At 31.7% G+C, this 22,389-nt stretch overlaps 1 protein-coding gene across 2 annotated transcripts in view; it reads right to left on the bottom strand.

Moving 5' to 3' along the window:
* LOC115882141 (V-type proton ATPase 116 kDa subunit a) overlaps positions 1 to 22,389 on the bottom strand; it is a 55,634-nt gene that overhangs the window by 25,876 nt on the left and 7,369 nt on the right. Inside the window, exon 1 of one of the 2 annotated variants that reach the window (XM_030900004.1) lies at positions 6,620 to 6,976. The exons of the other annotated variant lie outside the window; for it this stretch is intronic. The gene's annotated coding sequence lies outside the window, so the exon portion shown is untranslated. Of the gene's footprint in view, positions 1 to 6,619; positions 6,977 to 22,389 lie in introns of those variants that run through there. 2 annotated transcript variants of the gene reach the window in all.

Below are 22,389 nucleotides of genomic sequence, written 5' to 3'. Positions count from 1 at the left end.
TACGACAATGGTCACCAAAACCATCTCGTCATATTAAAAAATTATATCATAAAGTAATCATAGTTAAAAAAATTGAAAATTGTTAGTAGAAGCTGTGAGCGTTGGCTGAAAGAGAGTTCATTTCGCTCTTAAAAATTAACCAAGGCATGTGTTGATATGAATCAAAAAAGAACATGTTCAGGAGACATGGTTCTGATCGAAAAATAATGTTTATACACAAAATTATTGTACAGGGTGCTTTAAAGATAAGGTAAAAAACAACCCTTCAATTAACTCTGTATAATAAGCCAAATCCCAAAGTTTATAAAAAACGAGGGACGACATCCCAAAAATGACAGAAACACAGTGAATTGAAATGACAGACAACTGCTAAATAAAAGCTTGTATGGAAACATACACATAATAATATTTTTGAAAATATTTTTCAAGGAAGTTTGAATCCCTTGCTTGGTAAACCCCCATAAAAATAAGTTTTGTTCTTTAATTACCCCTGTATTATTAAAGTATCAGTTATATAATAAAAGGATAATAACTAATATGTTACAATGACGTTAAAAATGCGATTATTTTTTATTGAAAATTTTATTAATCTGTGACATGTGCTGATAGTAAAGCTATTAATCCTCCCAACTCATTCTTTGTCAAAGATTGAACGAATTTTAAATCTATGTATTAAATTTAAAATACAAATCTTAAATCTTGTTCAGGGGATTACTAAACCTACTAACTAAAATAAAATCTTCGTTACAGTTTTACAATAATTACATTTCATGCGAATGGTATCTCTATTAAAATGCTAGCACTCGATTTAGAAAAAATTCAGTGCAAACATTTGCGTTCTACATACTAATAATATATGAACCACGCACACTGTTTAACCAACCATTTATTATCTAAGTACTACATACAAACGTAGTGGAATATCAAGTAGCCTTCGAGTTGGAAAGCAGAGCATCTGTGCTTAAACCAAAGTAAATATCAAAATAGGAATCAACGTAAATTGTTTGCAATATCTCATCTTTACTATAAAAGAAATCAGTACAGGAAAAGACTCTATACGATAAAAAAAAACGGCTTCAAAAACGGCTGGGGAATGACATGACTAGGGATTTTTTTTTGGAAATAGTAATGACTGCCTTAATTCGAAAATAAAAGTAGTACCATCTAATGTTCAAAGTGCAAAGTATTTATTGCAGAACAAAATGTTGGTAGAAATTTGGAATACACTAGAAGAAAAATTAAGGAAAGCGGAAGATAGCTTGTTCAACATTCAGCTTTTTCAAAGAAGGTATAAAACAGACTTGCCTCCAGCATATCTTTTGACATTGATTAGTCCTCGGGAATAAGAATATAACCTGACATCAGAAGAAACTAGTCCTGCACTGGAGTTTGCGAATGAAATGGATTCAAATACCGGATTTCTGGCAATTCACAATTTAAAAATAAATCTCTGCCATTTAGAAGTGTAATAGATTCACACGAAATAACTTCAAAAATCGGTCCAACATTTTAATAGATGAATAGATATTAGTGATATGCGTTATATGTTATATCTTTTACAATTATTTTTCGATCTATTAAAGTATTTAAACGTTACAACAGCAAGTATAACTTTGTACTTATTTGATGAATAGAATATAGGGTATATTTTATATAACAATGCTTTTTCATAGCTTTATACTAAACGATGCGTCCAACGTTGGTTCCAACGTTGGAAGCAACGTTGGACGCATCGTGTAGGACCGTAGTAACCAACAAAATATACTTAACGTTTCAGAGGGTAGGTATATCTTCTCCCGTCCTGAGCAGCAAACAACAGAAAAAATAGAGAAAACTGTTTAATAAATTCTAGAGTCTCATTATTACATATTTTTTCTAAAACTGATTTTACAGAATAGTTATTACCCTAAACGTTTATTTATTAAGTAATGTTTATAAATAAAATTAATAAACATTATTTATTTTTATGATAATTATGAATGCAAATACATAATAAAAATAATAAATATTAACAAGTCGATTTTAATTCCTCAACTGACCAACCAAAGGTCACGTGATTATAGCAGTCAGTTCGTTACTGCTATAATAGCCACTAGACATGAGAATTATTAGAAAATGCATTTATAAATATAAAATACATGCAAATGTCGGAAATTACAAACGGAATAAACGGGATATTATTTACTTACGTCCGATTTTTTTCTCAAATGGAGTGTAATTGAATGAAACAAATTACATCCTGTTTTAAAATTAGAATTTTAAGTTCATAAAAACTTTTATGTGCATGCTCTATAACTTTATGGAAACTATTAAAAAATGCATTTTTTGTTTTATAGCAAGATTCTCCATTTATTCAAATTTAAAATTAGGTCATAAAATTGTTTTGTTAAATTAATTTAAAATCTCATTTTAGTGTGTGTGGTGTGTTACACACACAATTAAATTATAAAAAAATATATATTTTTTTTTTAATTTGTGTTTTATTTTTTAACTTTTTTAATGTTACGAATATTTAATAAAAAAAACCACAGCCATGAAATCACTAAATTAAGAGAAAAATAGGTCAGTAACTATTTAAATATTCTATTCTCGTGTCACATAGGTCAAAAGGGCCAATTAGTTAATTGAAAATGTCACGTGATTCATTTCGTTTTAACTAATAATAATTATTACAAACGTTAATAAAATAATGCGTCTGATTAGTCATCTGTTCTATTGTTATATAAAGGGATAGACTAATGTATGATTGAAAAAAACGGCGTTATGGTGATCTTTGAAATAACAATCAATGAGAATTTCAGCCTAGAGAATTTAATTTTTAAATTTGTCTCAAAAATTATTATTTAAATATATTTTTCAGGCATCTGTAGAGGCTGTAAACTTTGGCAGAGGTTAGTGTTTAATGTTTAACGCTTCTTTAATTTTTTAAACAACGCCACATAAAGGTGCGTATTCATTATCCGAACGAACGAACGAACGAACGAATGAAAGTGCGGTATATTTAGACGGGGACCGAACACATGCGTTTAGACGTCATGGTACAAAGAATACAAGGTATGATCGATAGCGGCTCCAATTTCGTTCAGTTCGCGCATACCACCTGTGACGTCACTAGGAAAATAATGAATAAATTAAAAATAAAGAAAGTTGACAGGAGATCTGCATTTTTGAGGTTATGGTTAAGAATTGTTTATTTTTAAGACTTTTTAGTTCGTTTTAATTTAATTACTACTAAAAACCAGCAGTTCCAAAAATATATTTAAAAATAATAATTATCTATTAACATGGATTTGGACGATAGGTAAGAATACTGAATTTATTTCTATATTCGGTATAAAATTGTTTATTAGGTTTTTAGTTTGCGATGTTTATGGTAAATAATTTTCATTTTCATTGCCTCTGAATTCACATGAGGACAGAGTTGAGGATATCTATGGAAAAGTAACCACAAGAGGAATTGTTACATCATTTAAAAAATATTGGGAAGTTTATTGTTTCCCATCGAAAAGTAGAAAATGCCAATGCAGATGAACGTATTGTAATTGTGATAGAAGTAATTCTAAGGGTGAAGTTTATTATAATTAGTGGAAGTAATACCAAGGGTGAAGTTTATTATAATTAGTGACCTCTGCTTCTTTTTATATGTAGAAGTTTCTGGTTTTGAGAATAAATCGGTTGAACGACACCCAAAATTTAAAGGAAGTATTTGCATACCCAGAATATGCCCATCAAGGATTATATAGCTCAAATTTCCTTTAATGGTAGGCAATTATTCAATGCAAATTAACTTTTTAAGTGACTAAAATATTAAATAGTTTACAATATGGTATATCACTAAAAATATATTACTTTTAGGTACAATTAGGGCCCGATACATTTCAAAAAGTAGAATATTATTTTATATTAAATGAGGTATTGTACTAACAATCAATTTATATTAATAACGGAGATTAAAAAATAACAGAATAAATAGTTCTTTTTCTTATACTAAAAATAAACTATAGAAATACAACAGTATTTAAAAAATAAAAAGTGATGTTCCGCCGAGATTCGAACCCGGTCTCGCTTCCTCAGCCCGACCTCATGCACTGCTCCATAGTAACTTGCTTAAGATAATTCAATGACGGTATATATAACAAAAAAAAAACAGGTTTATAACAATATCTTGACGATTTGAACTGGCGCGCGAATGAAGAAATGCGTGCGGTCTTCTCGTGCGGTTCTATCGTGCGGTCCCCGTCCATACCACTAGCGAACATTCGTTCGTTCGTTCGTTCGTTCGTTCGTGCGGATAATGAATACGCACCTTAACGATACATTTTCTGAATAAAAAATTAAATATTTCATACACAGACATTTGGTCTTCCCTCAATACAGGCTAATTTTTAACCTATACGCATAAACTTGGGAAATTATTGCTGATGACAAATAATGACTAATAATGAAAAAAAAATGTTAGTAAAATATTTTTAGATTCTGAAATAATTTGAGCTTTTTTTTCACAAAAATTTATCAACTTTATCAGTAAATGCACATTCAATTTAATGGAATTTACATTTTTTGTTTTTATTTCAAATAGTTTGTTATCTCCGTAAATAAAAATATTTAGTGCACATTTAATTTAATGGAATTTACGTTTTTTGTTTTTATTTCAAATAGTTTGTTATTTCCGTAAATAAAAATATTTTACTAACTTTTTTTTCATTATTAGTCATTATTTGTCATCAGCAATAATTCCATAAAATAAAAAAATAAAAAAATTCCGTAAATTTTCATTAAAGAAACATATTTTCTCTTTACCGTTTTTCAAATAAGTCCAAAATAACCGAGCTATTTTACTTTGAAAATTTGCAAAAAAAATATATTTTTCCTTAAATTTTGAGAACCACTGGATCTTTTTTGTTTTTTTTTTCTTGTAAATTTAATCTACTACCTATGTTGCCATATTATCAAAAAATTATATTTTTTGAACTAAAAACTAAAAAAATTTCCAATATTTTTTTAAAAAAATCCAAATTTAAATAAAAACTCTGACAAATGCTCAGCTAAAATAAGTAATTTAGGAATAGAACCTTACAAAAAAATATACAAAATAATAAAACATTATATGGAAATATGAAATATTCAACCTTGTGCTTAATAGTCACATGAACAGAATACATATACCCAAGTCATATGATTATTTGTGTTACATTATCTTCTTATGGAAAATAAATGATTTTTCTAGTAATATATTCAAAATTAAATAAAAATTATAAAATAAGAAAAAATATAAATCCAAATAAAGATATTGAAAAATTATAATAATTATTTTGGGATCTCATGATAATCACAGTTTCTAAAAAAGAAAATGTAAATACATATTAGATTTTCGAAATATGTAGAATAATTACGTATTAATGATAAAAAGATAAAAAAAATAATATTAATGGAACTTAAATTTTTAACTTAAGTACCATATTTTTAATAAATGTTATTTTTATAATTGCACGAAAACAAGTTTTTTATTTTCTGAAAAATGAATAATTATCATAATAGTGATTTTTTCCTGATGGTCGCATGTATCTTTCTATTACATTATAAATTTTTTGTTTTAAGTCAAATTCTTGTAATAAGATATAAATAGAATAAAATGGTACATTAATTATACAGGGTGAGTCTTAAATAAGTGCAAATATTTTAGGAGTACTATATTTCGACCCCAGAAACACGATTATGAAGTTTTTTTCGCGAAATTTTTTTTAAACTTGGAATTTTCTTAAAAAATTTTTGTTTTTTTTTAGTTAAAATCGATGATTTCCTGATAATATAGTAGCATAGGGAGTATATTAAATTCGCAAGAAAGAAAACCCGGAAAAGATCTAGCGATTCCCAAAGTTTGAGCAAAAAGATCAGTTTTTTTGGAAATTTTCAAAGTACGGTTAAAAAATATGTTTTTTTTTATCGAGATCTAGCAGCCCTCGAAATATTTGCACTTATTTAAGACTCACCCTGTATAAGAAAGGAAAATAGTTTAAGAAAAAGAAATCACATGAATCAAGGCGTCACATGATTTAACAATTTTTACATATTATACAAGCTTTTCTGATGACTGCAGGTAGTAGAGATGGAACAATAGATATTAAATTTTGGTGAAAAATACAGGATAATTCTATGAAGATAAGAAAATATTGATGTTATAACATTATCGAATTAAAGATTGGTTTTATCTTGTAATATCGTAAATAATATTATTATAATAGCCCAAACTGAAGTATTGTGTTGATGAAAATGCATAATAATTGCATAATAAATTGAAAAATATATTAAACATCTTGATCACATGATTATATTACTGTGTTACTGATTTATATTAAATTAGAAGCTATATTAAGTTAAATAAGTCTTCTTCTACAAGAATTTTAATATAAATTCTATAAAAAAAGAAGTATTTTACAATTAAATAAAGATTTAATTTAAAAATAAGAAATAGTTCAACATCGTGACCGTCACATGATTACTTAACAACTGTGATGTTACAGGCTTAACAAATTAATTCCTAGCACTGACAATAACAACAGAAAAGAAGAATTAAACACCCAAAGAACCTTAAAAATTAAAATTTAAAAAAATGGCTCACCTTCAATGACCTAATGACTGCAAGTTTTTTGTTGTTATTTTCCCTATCACCGCACCTCACGAACCAAAGTCAAAATCTGCGGCGAATTCTTTAACACGGCTTGCACACACCGAATATTCGAATAAATTATCACATGATTTAGAACTACGGCGGCGCTCACAGCACGAACATGGACGAAGCCGAGGTGTTAAGCAACAAAAACAAACAATCTGCGCGAGAGATGATAATGAAAACCTTGTGGTGCCTCGGGTACCACCGTTAAGACGACCACACACGTAACCAAGTGTCGTCCAGGCTGGTTAGCTAGGCTATAAGTCGCTTTTGTCAATCCCGGGTATCGAATTCCGATCATTGGAGATCTATTGTGTCCTCTGATCTTTATCTGGGAGCACGGCAGTGTCCCCGCCAAGTCGAGCACAGCCGTACCATCCATTTCTCGAAAGTATTAGCGGCACTTTTGACCACCCTGTAACTTCGTTGTGGATAAAGTAAGAATATTAATTTCCACTACACTTGAAGGCATACTATAGCTGGCTCGGTTACCAAAATATCTAGTAATTATCCCTCATAGTTTATGAATTATCGCTTGTCAAATTTCTTTAATTTCGACATTGACTCACTGACAGATCATCAAAATTCTAAGGTACTTCTAGATGTGTCACAAACTCCAAATTTAGAATTTTCGGTAGCTTTAGGCTTATAACCAAAGGAAAAAATGAAAAATCTTGAAATATCTTTATGGATTAAAAGTTAACTGTCTAGCCGCTACCGGTAACTGGCTTTCGAGTCGAGAAAAAGATAGAAAACTAGAATTAATCGGAGCCGTCTCTTCTGATTTTATTTATATATCAATGTACCAACAATAATTCAAGGATTATGATTTTTTTCTAGTCAGACGTTAACTTGTAATGAAGTCCCTATTTATTTTTTTTAGTTTAATATGTTAAGGCTTGATAGCGCGGCAAATAGGCTAATAAGTTGGACACTGAACATTCCGTACAGCTTTTTGACAATAACTTTTCATTGCCTAGTGCAAAGAAGCGCATATTTATATATTTAATACCAATTAAACTTTTAGTTACGTAATCGAGGGCGCGATTTTTAAATTTATTGTTGCCAACCATAGACATATTCAACGCCGGCGCCGGGCTGACTAACTGGAATTTAAATTTCCCGCTGGGGATTTATACAGAGCTACCACCTGAGTGGTAGCTCTGCTGTAAAAAATGTCAAGTTGCCACTTTTATTTATTTATTTCCTGACATTGTCATTCGTTTTGACACTTTAGTTTTGTATTACGAGTTTTTGGTTTAAATAAAAAGTGTTATGATATTTTAAGCTTAAAAATGGTTACTAGCAGACCTTGCACTCGAACAATGTTCTTTCTAGAATATCTTTTAGTGCGAAGTATACAAGATAGCTTAATAGCCGTAAAAAACTCATCGCAACTTACTATTAGAATATTTTGAACGGAAAAACGGTATTAATGGCCCTTTATGTCCCTTAAGTGCTTTTAAGAAGGTGAGTTTTGTAGATGTAAATAATAACTATTTATATATTTATAATTATTGGGTTTTGTTTTCTAAAATATATTGATTAAAAGAAAATATGTAAAAGTGGGCAACGCTGTGCCGGTCAAACTTAATCACGTGACTAAAAGTTTATTTGATATGAACTATAGAAATGTTTTCCGCCGTTTCTTCTGCAGCCTTACAGAATCTGCACATGATTCCATCAGCTTTAAATACATATTAAGTTTAATGCGCTGTTAGTAGATAAACTACCGTTTTGACAGCTTTATGTCTTTGATAATCAGGTTTGCCGTAAATTTTTACGAGTCTTCTACTATGAATTGCTGCGCTTGCCTCTTATCCTGGTAATTTTTTCAACGTATTCTAGGAAATTGTTGGCCATTGCTGTTCTTACTTTTGCACCATCATCACCGCAGAAGGATTCCGGTCCTACAAAGGACATTGATCGGCCTTGTTAGGCCATTTTAGTGGCGAAGTTAATAATTGCGACCCTATAGATCTATTGTGTCCCCTTTTGTTGAGTTATAACTCATCATACAGTCTCAGGGCTTTAACAAACGCCAGTATCTGAGACAGTTTTACAGAGGTTAGTTCTCCATTACCGATATCAGTCGTACCAAAGTTTATGGCACGAATGGCTTCACTTGGTACGAATGGCTTCACTTCGGCGCACTCATTGATAAGGTGTTTTCCTATTTTCCCCACAGAATCTGCATTTGCCGTTGTTTCTTAGCGTCAATCTACTGATATGTTCATTGCGGAGCCAGTGTGTGTGTCCTGGGAAAAACCCCGTGACAATCCGAAAATTATTCTTACTTAAATCAATTGACTAAAACCAAGTGACAATCTTCGAGTGTCTTATGCCATTGGAGGATTTCCATTCCAGGTTACGGATGGAGTCTTCCAGGTTCTTGAGTTCCGCTTTAAGATGGTTTCCACTCGGGAATCTGGGACAGATCCATGCGTTTCAAGCATTACGAAAACATGTTAGAAAGGATAAATAGGAAGTTAGCGCTCAGGGCTGCATCGGCATACTGCACATGACCAACAGTAGCGGTACTGTGTCTTGCTAAGATACCTCCAATCAGTCTACTGATCCAGAAAAGAAATCAAATATATAAAAATAAAACTTCCTTCCGGAAAGAGGCCAGAAACATGGTACTAGAGTAATGGCAGACACGATGGGAAGCATATAGCGGATGGACAAAGACTTTCATACCCAATATTAAAGATTGGATAAAATTCGACCAAGCAAACACGGACTACTACATCACGCAAGCCATGACTGGCCATGGAGTATTTGGCGAGTATCTGCACAGGATCCGCAAGGCTGACTCTCCTACATGCTGGTTTTGCGAGGCGTCAGACTCGGCTAACCATACACCATTTGAGTGTCACCCGCACGAAGATATACGGGAAAACGCAGAAAGAGTATGTGGTACGAAGATTACTAGAGTAAACGTCGGAAAGCTTCTAACATCATCGAATGAAAATATCGAAGCGATTTGCGGCATGTTAAGGAACATTATGAAAAAAAAAGACGAAGGACGAAAAAGACAAGATCTGGTACGGACAAGACCAACATAGAAGCATGATAAGTCTCTAATCTTGATGAAATGCCTTCGGCGGTACCGAGATTTTGCGAGCTTAGAGCAGAGATGGGTTTTTAGTGCGTAGACCCTCTCGCATGAAATCCCCACACTCTGGCCCTAAAGGTGTTCCCATCTATAAAAAAATGGTTTCCACTCGGGAAGCAGAACGGTTCTGGTCCAGTTGGTGGTCCGCTTCTTTTCTAATTAAATCGATTGCTTTTTCATTACCTTCTAATCTTTGGTGGGATTGCACGCAGAGTAAGAGGGATTTATCTTCTTTGCCTAATTTTTTCAGCTTTTCTAGTCATTCTTTGACTAACTTTGAATAGATGGTTACTGAGTTGATCGCTTTCAATGCTGTTTTTTAGCATCTCTTTTTCTCAATGTATTTAGAACCCAAAGAGTTGTGACATCACTGGATGATACAGTTTTACAACAGTAATTTTATAAGAAAAGTTTTTTATAAGAAATATTTTCAATAATGGTAGATAACGGGAGAAAGTCATAAGTAAGATCTCTAAAAATAGTCTTTTGTGTAATAATTTACTAACTAAAAAAAATGGATTTAACTAAATTTGTTTTGGTAATGTTAATAAACCTATCACCTAATTTATTGAGTTATAACGAAAGCAGTATGCATTTTAATGTTAGTTTCAACACCATAAATTTTCTAGTAAAAACTGTTATACTACCACAAATACTCGGAATGGAAACATTTGTTTACATCATCACCTTGCGGTTTGAATTAATGGTTTTCAAGGTATTACTTTAATTTATTTCCCTCCTTACAAGTTCTGCTTTTGATTAATAGTCATATCTGAGTCAAAACAGATTTTATTTTCAAGAGTAATCAATGTGCAACAAACCTATAACATATTATGATATATGTATAACCCCCCCCCCCTTAAAGTTGCTGGTTATAGGTGAACATGCGTGGCATGTAAAGCGCGGGTATTTAAAAACAAGCCAACATGACTAGCTGGCTACTAAATAAGTTGTGGTTTGAAGTAATAGAAAACTATACAGGGTGTCCAAGAAATAAGTGCAAATATTTTAAAGGGTGGTAAATATCGATAAAAGAAACATATTTTTCCTTTACCGTTTTTCAAGAAAGTCCAAAATAACGGAGTTATTTTACTTTGAAAATTTCCAAAAAATTATTTTTTGCTCAAATTTTGAGAACCACTGGATCTTTTCTGGATTATTCTTTCTTGTAAATTTAATCTACTACCTAATATCTGACAAACGAATCTAAAACAGCGGAAGGAATGCGGGCAAAAAAAGTCGATGTTGTCACGTTTAATTATACAAAAACAAAGTTGCTCGATATTACCTATAAATTGAATATATTTTAGTTCATTTCAGCATACATAATTATATATATGCTAATATGTTGACGTAGTTCTTATTGTAATAATGTATATTTATCTAATTAACTAATTTCGTTCATTCTGCCTATTATAAAAGGTAAAGTATTTCCTTAAGATACGGTCCGCTTAGGGTAAGCTGGCAACGCTGACAAATTTCATCATGGCATCCCGGATTCAACCAGTCTGATTGGTCGAGATTCTCGCACGTCTTGTTGCCATTACCCCCAACTTTATGCCCCTCTCTAGGAATAGTAGAAACAGTCACTACTATTGAAAAATCCAGTGGAGGTGTTATTGTATTGTGTTTTATATCTTTAACTTGATTTGTGTTTATTGTAATTAGTACACGCGTTTTAACAAATATTACTATATTTGGCAAATGACTAAACAAAATGTAGGTACATTTAAAGTAAAATAATATTATAAACTTTACTGGAAAATATTATAAAAATTCCTGATATATCTTTATGAAACCCCGCACGCTCGTGTATATTTTATGAATGAAATCGGTCATGATTTTCGAAAATTGCGATCCCCTTGCCGTTGCCCCGTTGTTTCAGATCCGTTTGTCAGACTGTATGTTGCCATATTATCAAGAAATTCTGTTTTTTGACTAAAAACTAAAAAAAATCCAAAAATTTTTCAAGAAATTCCGAATTTTCAAAATTTTTTTTCGCGGAAAAAACCTCGTAGGCGTGTTTCTGGGGTTGAACTATACTACCAATTAAAATACTTGCACTTATTTCTGGGACACCTTGTATAAGTCAGAGAATTTAGAAAAGAATCTTATAAACAGGTAAAAGAAATGCTAGACTATACAGAGTGAGTCTTAAATAAGTGCAAATATTTTCAGGACTGGTGGATCGCGATAACCGGATTTTTTCTGTATTTGCATCCCTTTTAGTGCCGTAACCATAGAGTAAAACTGTAATACATAAGATATTCTTAATACATCTTTCTTAAAATTAATCTGTCTTTATGAGATAAACCTTTTTTATCAATCTGTTTTAAAATTTAATCCACCTATCTGTCCCATATAAAATTGGTTAACTTAGATACAATAATTAGTAATAAACATTTCTTTTTATGTAAAATTGTAACAACCTTAAAAAGCATTAAACTCTCTTAACACAAAAATCTTACAAATTTTTATCTTTATGATGGAGGATTAGGAGATTTGAAAATCTGTAATAAATTTAATCTGTGTAATTTGGTGTTAAGTACTTAATTGTATGTGAAGTTGATAAGAATTTCTAACTTAAAATAATCTTTTTACGTAAAAGTACTCTCATTTTATTTATTACCATTTCATTTCACTCTTAACATACTTAATTTTACTTTTTTTTTAACTGTAAGGGCTGTTCAAGTATATCCTCCTTATTTTGCGTTGTACAAAAAATGTTCTACTTCATGTTTTTTAATCATACCTATACGTAGACAAACTCCTATAGTCTGTGAAACGAATAACTTTGAATTTGACAGTTCCCGCGGGTTTTTCTAGTGTTAATTTTATTAGGTTAGCAACTTGCGGCCATGCTGACGCAATGCCGTCTCTAATAGAACAGCCTCCGAGCGAGATTTATGACGTCACGCTAGTTAAATACTACGGATTAATAAATATGTTGTAAAATACATGGAAAACATAATAATTCTTCGTATTTTTGGTTTGTATTTTAAAAATGATATAGTTTACATGAAATATACATAATATACAGTTAATAAATACAATATATATACCTATATATAGTAATAAATAACTTTCGCAAATAAACCAAATAAACTATGAACCATACAAATGCAGCAAATGTTTTACAATATACAAATAATGAATAGGTACATAAGATAATGGGTAAAATGTAAAATATATTTTATATTTTGGGGTTTGAAAATCGATCTAATTTAACAAACAACATTCAATATCTACTACTTACTATGGCTGAAATCGTATTCCATAGTCAATGTAGATAATTTTAGTGTTAAGAATAATAATTTAAAAAAATACGTGGTCATCTTTTGACAAGTTTATATTGTTTTATTAATTGCAGTAAACATTATGTGGTGTGAATATTTTATATGTAATTTTTGGATTATATTCGACACTATCTTTTCATATGACACAACACTGATGAAGGCTATGATGTTAGCCGAAACGTTTTTTTTAACCAAAAAAATAATGAAAAAACAAATGAAAACTTAATCAGCGTTTTTCCCGAACCTAAATCCCAAGAAAATAAAAAATTTTAGAATAATTTTACATATAAAATGACAGCGATATTTATTTCATAGCCATCGCTGCAGCCTTTTTTCTATGATATTGTATTATTTGCAAATATAATTTTTCGAACATTGATACTTGCAAAATATACATATACATTTTGTGAATGCAAATAATAATACATCACTATTAGTAGATATTGAATGTTTTTTGTTAAATTAGATCGATTTTCAAACCGCAAAATTTAAAATATATTTTACATTTTACCCATTATCTTATGTACCTATTCATTATTTGTATATTGTAAAACATTTGCTGCATTTGTATGGTTCATAATTTATTTGCCAAAGTTATTTATTACTATAAATAGGTATATATATTGTATTTATTAACTGTATATTATGTATATTTCATGTAAACTATATCATTTTTAAAATATAAACCAAAAATACGAGGAATTATTATGTTTTCCATGTATTCTACAACATATTTATTAATCCGTAGTATCTAACTAGCGTGACGTCATAAATCTCGCTCCGAGCCTGTTCTATTAGAGACGGCATTGGTCTGATATTTAGAAATGTCAAAAGCTGATGACATTTTACTTTTGACATTTGTGTTGATTTTTGTAAGAAGAGGAAGAACTGTCACTTGTTTTATTATTTTCCTTTTCCTTTTCACGAAAGTAAAAAGAGTTACCTATCTGATTCGTTCAGGCACTCAATTTAAAGAATATCAGTAACTTTTTTGACAGAGGAATTTTATATTTGAAATGTTGGTAAAAAATAACGGTCAAAATTCAAAGTTATTCATTTTATAGACTATAGTAGGTATTTTTCTCGATTTAGAAATGTATATGCTCTTCTCTGATATAGCCCGTTAAAAAGATGCCCAAATCGTATTTTTAATCATAACTCAATTTTTTCAAATGGAACGAGGGTGGCTCATTAACATATTTGGAAAAAGCATTTTTTTACGAATAATTTGGTACCACAAACTTTGGTATTTCGAGTCGTATTGTTGTTATATTTTATGGCCATCGCACTCTAGATTGAAATTTAAAATGCTAATTAATTGAAAATGTCAAAAGTTGACATATGATGTCATTATATTCAGAATGTCATTTTCTATCAAATAAAGTAAAAAAATCCAAAAGTATTATAGGGTATCATTATTATCAACATACCAAAACTCGTTTTTTATCTGAAAAAATAAAAAAAGTTATAAGAGTGACTCGCTTTTAAAAAAGACCCGGTACAATGTGGTTATTTTCTGTATATAATGAAATATACTGTTAAGGACTTAGTTCCTAAAAGATACTTTAAAACAATTGCTTTATAAATCATTAAAAATTTATGTTTATAGCTTTTTTTCATAATAAAATAAATTATTAACTAACTTGGAATACCCACTAAATATTTTTTAATGTGTTTACTAATACTTGTAGGTAATGAACTCTCTCATCGATGACTATATCATTATTTACATTTATGTTGAGCTGTATTTAAAAAAAATCACTGTATATTAATACAGAGTTACGTTATGTAAAACAACTAGGTATAGTTGTTAATAAAAAAATTTAATACGGACTTAAAATGTATAAATAACAATAAAATTTAATAAGTTACTCTTAATATTAAATGCTTATTATGGTGGTTAATAAAACTTATCTCACAAAGCTTTCTGGATTTTGCCTATCTGTTGATAGCGCATTATTTTTGATCTTAGAATAGAATATAATACAGTATGATCGAAAAAAATTGGTGTCCAGTTGGCTTGAGAATGTCGATCCATGACATTCCCCATAAAATTTTACGTACTGACCCTGGTCGCTGATCTGTACTTTAATGCCATACCACAGAAATAAATATATCCGACCAGTTGACAGACAGAGAGATAAAATATAAAGCGGAATACAGTGTTGCCGGTTCGTACGAGAAATATAATAATAAACGAAGATAACATATCTAAGCTGTTCAATAATGCTCATTTCTGTTAAACAGTTGTTTAAGAATCTATTACAGCTGTAGTAAAATGAGTAACTAATTGTGAGAAATAAAGTTCTAACCCTAGATGCAACGTTTTTCGTAACACCTACTTGTGCGGTTTGAAATTTTGATGCAAAATCTGGCAATACAGTATAGAAGAAATATATCAACCTAACTTTTATCTCTTTTTAATACGTTTGATTTTTCATTTAAGATGTCCATATCACTGTCTTACACGTTGAAATCCAGACCAAGCAGTTTCAATGACCAGATCGGTATAAAATGACAGCGTCAATCTTCATTTCATACCCATCGCTGATAAAGCAGTTTTATTTTTCGATTATATTGTATTTTTCACAGTATTATCTGCATCTTTGTAGTTTGAACTTATACCACGGGTTATAGGTACTTTTTTCACCTCTATTATGATATTCTCAAAATTAAAGCAAAATTTCCAACATATTGTGAGGCTAGCGTTGATGCAACAAATCTGGTATAAACATAAACTCTAAAATAATCAATTTTAAAATTAAATCACGTCAAATATCTTCCTACTAGCGTGTACCAGCGACTTGGTTCGCGTCGAATTAATCATTTGTAATGGTGATGATAAAGCAAAGCAAGAGTTTCCATTAACATACAAACTGGATAAAATGTTCTCACATTTATGTCAGCATGAGAAAAAACAATATGGCGATATTATTATATAACTTGGTAATATTTGAGGGGTAGTTTCATCTCGTTGGAATTTTGTAAGAAAACGCAGACGATGCAGCGCTCCGCTTACGTCAACGCCAACGTGCATGGGACCTTGTCGTAGACCCATTAAGATTATTTTGTTTATGAGGGCCAGTCGATAGACCGACATTGATTGTACCATACGAATATTTCTGTATTCTGTTACGTTCAATTATTATATTAAAATACTGTTATTTAAAAGGTATTTCAATAATAAATAACCCATTAGTCTTACATGTCAGAAGTGGGATTCATACCGTGGCCAAATAAATAGTGCATAAACGTGTGCTTTAATTTAAATATTTTCTTTGAAAATGGGAAAAGATAAAAGTTACGTAAAACGTTCAAACGACGCGAACGAGAGTCGCGTAGTAAGACACAGGGTGAACGAGAAAAAGTTAAAAGAAGTGAACGCCGTAGTGAACGATCAAAAGTACATAAACGTAGAGCGCGATCTACAAGTGAATCATCAGACAGTGAAAGTGGTAAATCACGTAAACGTAGAGCTCAATCTACATCTTCGTCGTCGGACAATGAGAGTGTTTATTTAAAAAAACAATTAAAGTTACTCAAAAAGGAAATCGATGAACTTCGAAATAAGCCGTCTTCTTCTGTAACGAGTAGTTTAAGTGATGAACAATCGATACCGATATTCGATTCTTCAAGAGACGACATTACGGTCGAGTTGTGGGTGTCAAGGGTGGATTCCTTAGCTGAAAGATATCAGTGGAGTGACGACTACATCATACGAATTATAGCCAGCAGACTTAAAGGACACGCACGTCAATGGTATTACGAGCAAACAGGAAATGATGTCTCCTGGATGGAAATGAAAATGGGAATGCTGAATCATTTTCGTAAGTCCGTTCCATTTTCAAATTTATTGCGAGATGCCTTAAATTATGAAGCTAGTTCAGGGCAAAACTTGGGGGATTATTGTTTTAAAAAATTAACAAAACTAAGAGCTTTGAAACTAAATATTCCCGAAGAATTTTTAGTCGATGCAGTAATTGGAGGCATCAAAGACGAAAATATTGTAAGAACAATACGATCAGCACAAATTCAAAGTGCCGATAAACTATATTCACATTTAAATACGTTGGGAAATATGCCCACACTGTCTGTCCAAAACGAAAATTTAAAGTTTGCTTCTACATCAAATCGTTTTTCAAAGCCGTCAAATTTAAAAAAAAATAATACCACAAGCACAAACATATTAAAACGTAAAGAAAGTACTGCTGTCTCTTGTTATAATTGTGGAGTTTTTGGTCATTATGCAAGAGAATGTAGAAAACCTCGTTTGGAATGTACAAATTGTAAGAAATTAGGCCATATCAATGATAAATGCCCTTTAAAAATTTCAAACGTAAATACTGTAACCAAGATCAATCCTAAAGTATCGGACCACATGTTTATAAAAACTGTCTTCATAAATGGTCATAAATCTTCGTGCTTTGTTGACACGGGTAGTGCAAAGACCCTCATAAAAACTTCGACGGTAAAACGATACAGATTAGTGGTTAACGATTTAAAGAATAACATTCTTCGTGGATTCACAGGCGATACAATAATATGCGATAAAGAAGTTAGAATTTCGATAAGAATTACTGAAGCGATAGGTATTGTTGACGCAATAATTGTTGACGATAATTATTTGTCACATGAGATCTTAATTGGCAGAGATTTTATAGAACAGCCGCATATTATAATGATTAAAAAAGACAGTGGCGTTACGTTCAGGAATCTCCCTAATTGGAATGAAACATCTGTTAATGTTATTGATAATTTTGACAATAATGTTCTTAACCTGAGCGATATTTCATTTGGAAAAATTAAAGATCATGATAAACAAAAATGTTTAGATTTGTTAAACGATTTTTTAGACTGTATATCTTCATCTTTAAAATGCCTAGGAAAAACCAATACTCTATCAATGGAAATAAAAACAATCACCGATAATCCTATAGTTTACCACCCTTATCGTCTTCCTGAAGTGGAAAAAAGGATTTTGCGAGATATAATGGCTGATTTATTAGAAAATAATATAATTAGGGAATCAAATTCACCATATGCAAGTCCGGTAATTTTAATAAAAAAGAAGACAGGCGACTACCGTGCATGCGTGGACTACAGGCGTTTAAATGCTATCACCATAAAGAAACGAAGTGTGTTGCCTATAATTGAAGAACAAATAGATCGTCTTGGAGGCTATAATTTTTTATCACTTTAGATCTTGCACATGGATTTTATCAAATACCTATGTCAGAAAATTCTATAGAAAAACGGCATTTGTTACTTGTGACGGTCATTATGAATTTTTGAGGATGCCGTTGGGTTAACAAATGGCCCTGCTGTTTTCAACAATTAATAAATACGGTATTGGGAAATTTAAAAAATACAATAGCATTCCCGTATATTGACGATATTATAATTCCGGCTGAAACAATTGAAGAAGGGTTTGATAGACTTAAACAGGTTCTGACTAAATTGCGACAGCATAAACTTACATTAAAAATCAGTAAGTGTGAATTTTTAAGACCGAGATTAGCTATTTAGGAAGAGAAATAAGCTCTGCAGGTGTAAAACCTGGAAAACATAAGTTAAACGCAGTTCTAAATATCCCAAGACCTACAAATGTAAGACAAATAAGACAATTTTTAGGATTATCGGGATATTTTAGAAGGTTTATTAAGGATTATGCTACTCTAGTAGAACCACTTACGCGCCTCACAAGAAAAGATGTTAAGTGGGTATGGGGTCCTAATCAAGAACAAGCTATTGCAGCCATTAAAATTATACTCACAAAGGAGCCGATACTTACGATATTCAACCCCAAATTAAAGACAGAACTACACACAGATGCATCCTCCATAGGCGTAGGGGCAATTTTATTTCAATTTGATGACAAAGGAAACCGATCTGTAGTATCATATTTTAGTAAACAAACAACAAACGACCAGAGACAATACCATGCTTATGAGTTAGAAACCATGGCAGTTGTATTAGCTTTACGACATTTTCGAGTGTATTTATTAGGATTAAATTTTAAAGTAGTCACGGATTGCAATGCACTCAAGACAACACTTTCAAAAAAAAAAAAAAGATTTATTACCTAGAATTGGGCGCTGGTGGCTGGAAATTCAAGAATTCACATTTGAAATTGAATACCGACCTGGAACACAGATGTTACACGTAGATGCTTTAAGTAGAAATCCGATAAATGAACAAGAAACATTCACAATAGATATAACAGAGAGCGAATGGATAATAGGAGCACAATTACAAGACGAACAATTAAGAATCATACGAAAATACTCGAAGCACGAACCGTAAATAACGAAAAACGAAACAGTACTTTAAAGAATATGAGCTCAAAATGAAAAGGTGTACAGAAAATTGAAAAATGGTACAAAATCTTGGGTCGTACCAAAAGCAGCACGAATGCAAATATGTCGCCTATGTCATGACGATGCAGGTCATTTGAGCATTGAAAAACACTGCAACGTATTCAGCAAAACTATTGGTTCCGCTAGCATGAGATCATTTGTGACAAAATACGTTAATGCTTGTTTAAACTGTGCATATTACAAACATAGCGGGCAAAAGTAAGAAACAGTGCAAATTAAATCCTATTGAAAAACATCCAATTCCTTTCCACACGCTTCATATAGATCACATGGGACCTTTTTGAGACAAGTACGAAAAAACACAAATTTTATTTGTAATAGTGGACGCATTCACGAAATTTTGTATGATAGAGCCAGTTAAGAACCAGAGAACGAAATACGTCACCAATATATTAACGAATTTGGTATATTTATTTGGTGTTCCGAGTCGAATAATTAGTGACAGGGGATCAGCATTTACGTCAAATGCATTTAAAGATTTTTGTGAATGTTACGGTATAAAACACGTTTTAAGAAATGCAGTTGCAACACCACGAGCAAACGGACAGTGTGAGAGGTACAATAAAACAATACTTAACTCGTTAGCGACAACATGTGCTGGCAAAGAAGTCAATCAATGGGACCAATATGTCAAACAAGTGCAAAGTGCTATTAATACGACTCACAACAAATCTATTAATGCTACGCCCATGGAAGCATTAATAGGATTTAACACGAAACATGCAGCAGATTCACGTATAGTTAACGAAATTCAGCAGGACTTAGATCGATATGATCTAAAGCATTTACGCAGTAAAATTTCTGATCATATTACGAAAGATCAGAGAAAAAAAAAGGAACGATACGACAAAACCAGACGAGATGCAGTCAAATATAACGAAGACGATTTGGTGATGGTCAAGATAACGAGTGAGCCAGCTACAGGGAAGCCATAAACTTCTTCCAAAGTTCAAAGGGGCCATTTCGAGTGACAAAAGTTCTGATAAATGACCGCTATGAAGTTGAAGATTTACGAGATCATCGAAAATCTACACGTACGGTTGTAGCTGCAGACAACATTAAGCGTTGGCTAATCTATCAGGATGATAGGTGAGTCTTAATAAGCATTAGTACGAAAGATCGACGGATCTTTACTACGAAAGATCGACGGATCTTTACCACGAAAGATCGACGGATCTTTACGACGAAAGATCAACGGATCTTTAGTACGAAAGATCAACAGATCTTTACGACGAAAGATCAACGGATCTTTAGTACGAAAGATCAACGGATCTTTAGTACGAAAGATCAACGGATCTTTAGTACGAAAGATCAACGGATCTTTACCACGAAAGATCAAGGGATCTTTACCACGAAAGATCAACGGATCTTTACCACGAAAGATCGACGGATCTTTACGACGAAAGATCAACGGATCTTTAGTACGAAAGATCAACAGATCTTTACGACGAAAGATCAACGGATCTTTAGTACGAAAGATCAACGGATCTTTACGACCAGGTGTTAACATCTTGGTAAGTTTTCTTTTCTTTTCTAGGTCGCTGTAGAGCCTGAGGACAGCTTATATACAGGATGGCCGAGTGTAAGAAAACGCAGACGATGCAGCGCTCCGCTTACGTCAACGCCAACGTGCATGGGACCTTGTCGTAGACCCATTAAGATTATTTTGTTTATGTTAGGATTTCGGAGAGAGACTGGCTGATGAATAGGGAGGGCCAGTCGATAGACCGACATTGATTGTACCATACGAATATTTCTGTATTCTGTTACGTTCAATTATTATATTAAAATACTGTTATTTAAAAGGTATTTCAATAATAAATAACCCATAAGTCTTACAATTTGACTTTCGAAAAATCCGTTTGCCAAAAATAAGCTTTTTACTTCAAGCAGTTTAAGCAGAATCGTGGTTAATCAATTACCCAACTTTTTGGAACACCCTGTATGATTTTTTAAAAAACTTCAAAATATGTAAAAAAAACAAAACAAATAAATTATGCTTGTCCAAGCGTTTTCCCGAAAGACTAACCGTTTTTTAAATAACAAATATTGTAATATTTGAGGGGCGTTTTCACCCTCTTGGAATTTGAGATTCGAGAAACTCCTTATCGAACCTCTACACCCCACAGTCAATCCGTTTGCCAAAAATCAGCTTTAAATGTCAAGCAGTTTAAGCAGAATCGTGATTACTCAATGGTCATATTTTATGAAACACCCTGTATAAATTTATAAAAAATCTTAAAATATGTAAAAAAACAAAATAAAATATACGTGTTTAAGCGTTTTTTCGGAAACTTGACCGTTTTTTAAATAAAAAATATTGTAATATTTAAGGGGTTGTTTCGCCCTCTTGGAACTGGAATTTCGAAAAATTCCTTCTTATGGAACCTCTACACCCTAGAATCAACCTGTATGCCAAAATTGAGCTTCTTACGTTGAGTGGTTTGAGCAGGATCGTGATTAATCAGTATGTCAGTCACTTAAGGATTTTATATATTAGTATAGATTATAGTCGTTCTCACTTGGAACGCTCTGTACATGTATTTAAGTAGTTATATTCTCATAACACTAATTGTTCCGTCAAATAGACAGACATCTTGCTATTTTCTTATTAGATACATCACACAGAACCACAGAACGTATAACATCTCGTTCTGAAGTTAAATAAATGTACGAGGTCAAATAAATTAATGAAATTGGCCTATGAATTACTTCAATATCTTTAACGATCCAATGTAACAATTTTTGCCGGCTGGAAATAGCTTTGCTAACTTTTTCGTACAGAATATTTTTATTCTTAAAAACAATGTATAGTTCAAATAAAACAAGCAGGAACAATCTTTTAATTCTCAAACTTTACAAAGCAAGTGAGGTATTTATTTAAAATGGCCAATACTAAAGGCTAATACCGTATGATCGAAAAAAAAC

Source organism: Sitophilus oryzae, unplaced genomic scaffold (genome assembly GCF_002938485.1).
Source record: "Sitophilus oryzae breed Bouriz unplaced genomic scaffold, Soryzae_2.0 scaffold_177_pilon_pilon, whole genome shotgun sequence".
Taxonomy (NCBI): Eukaryota; Metazoa; Arthropoda; class Insecta; order Coleoptera; family Curculionidae; genus Sitophilus; species Sitophilus oryzae.
This window is presented reverse-complemented; position numbering and strand designations above follow the sequence as displayed.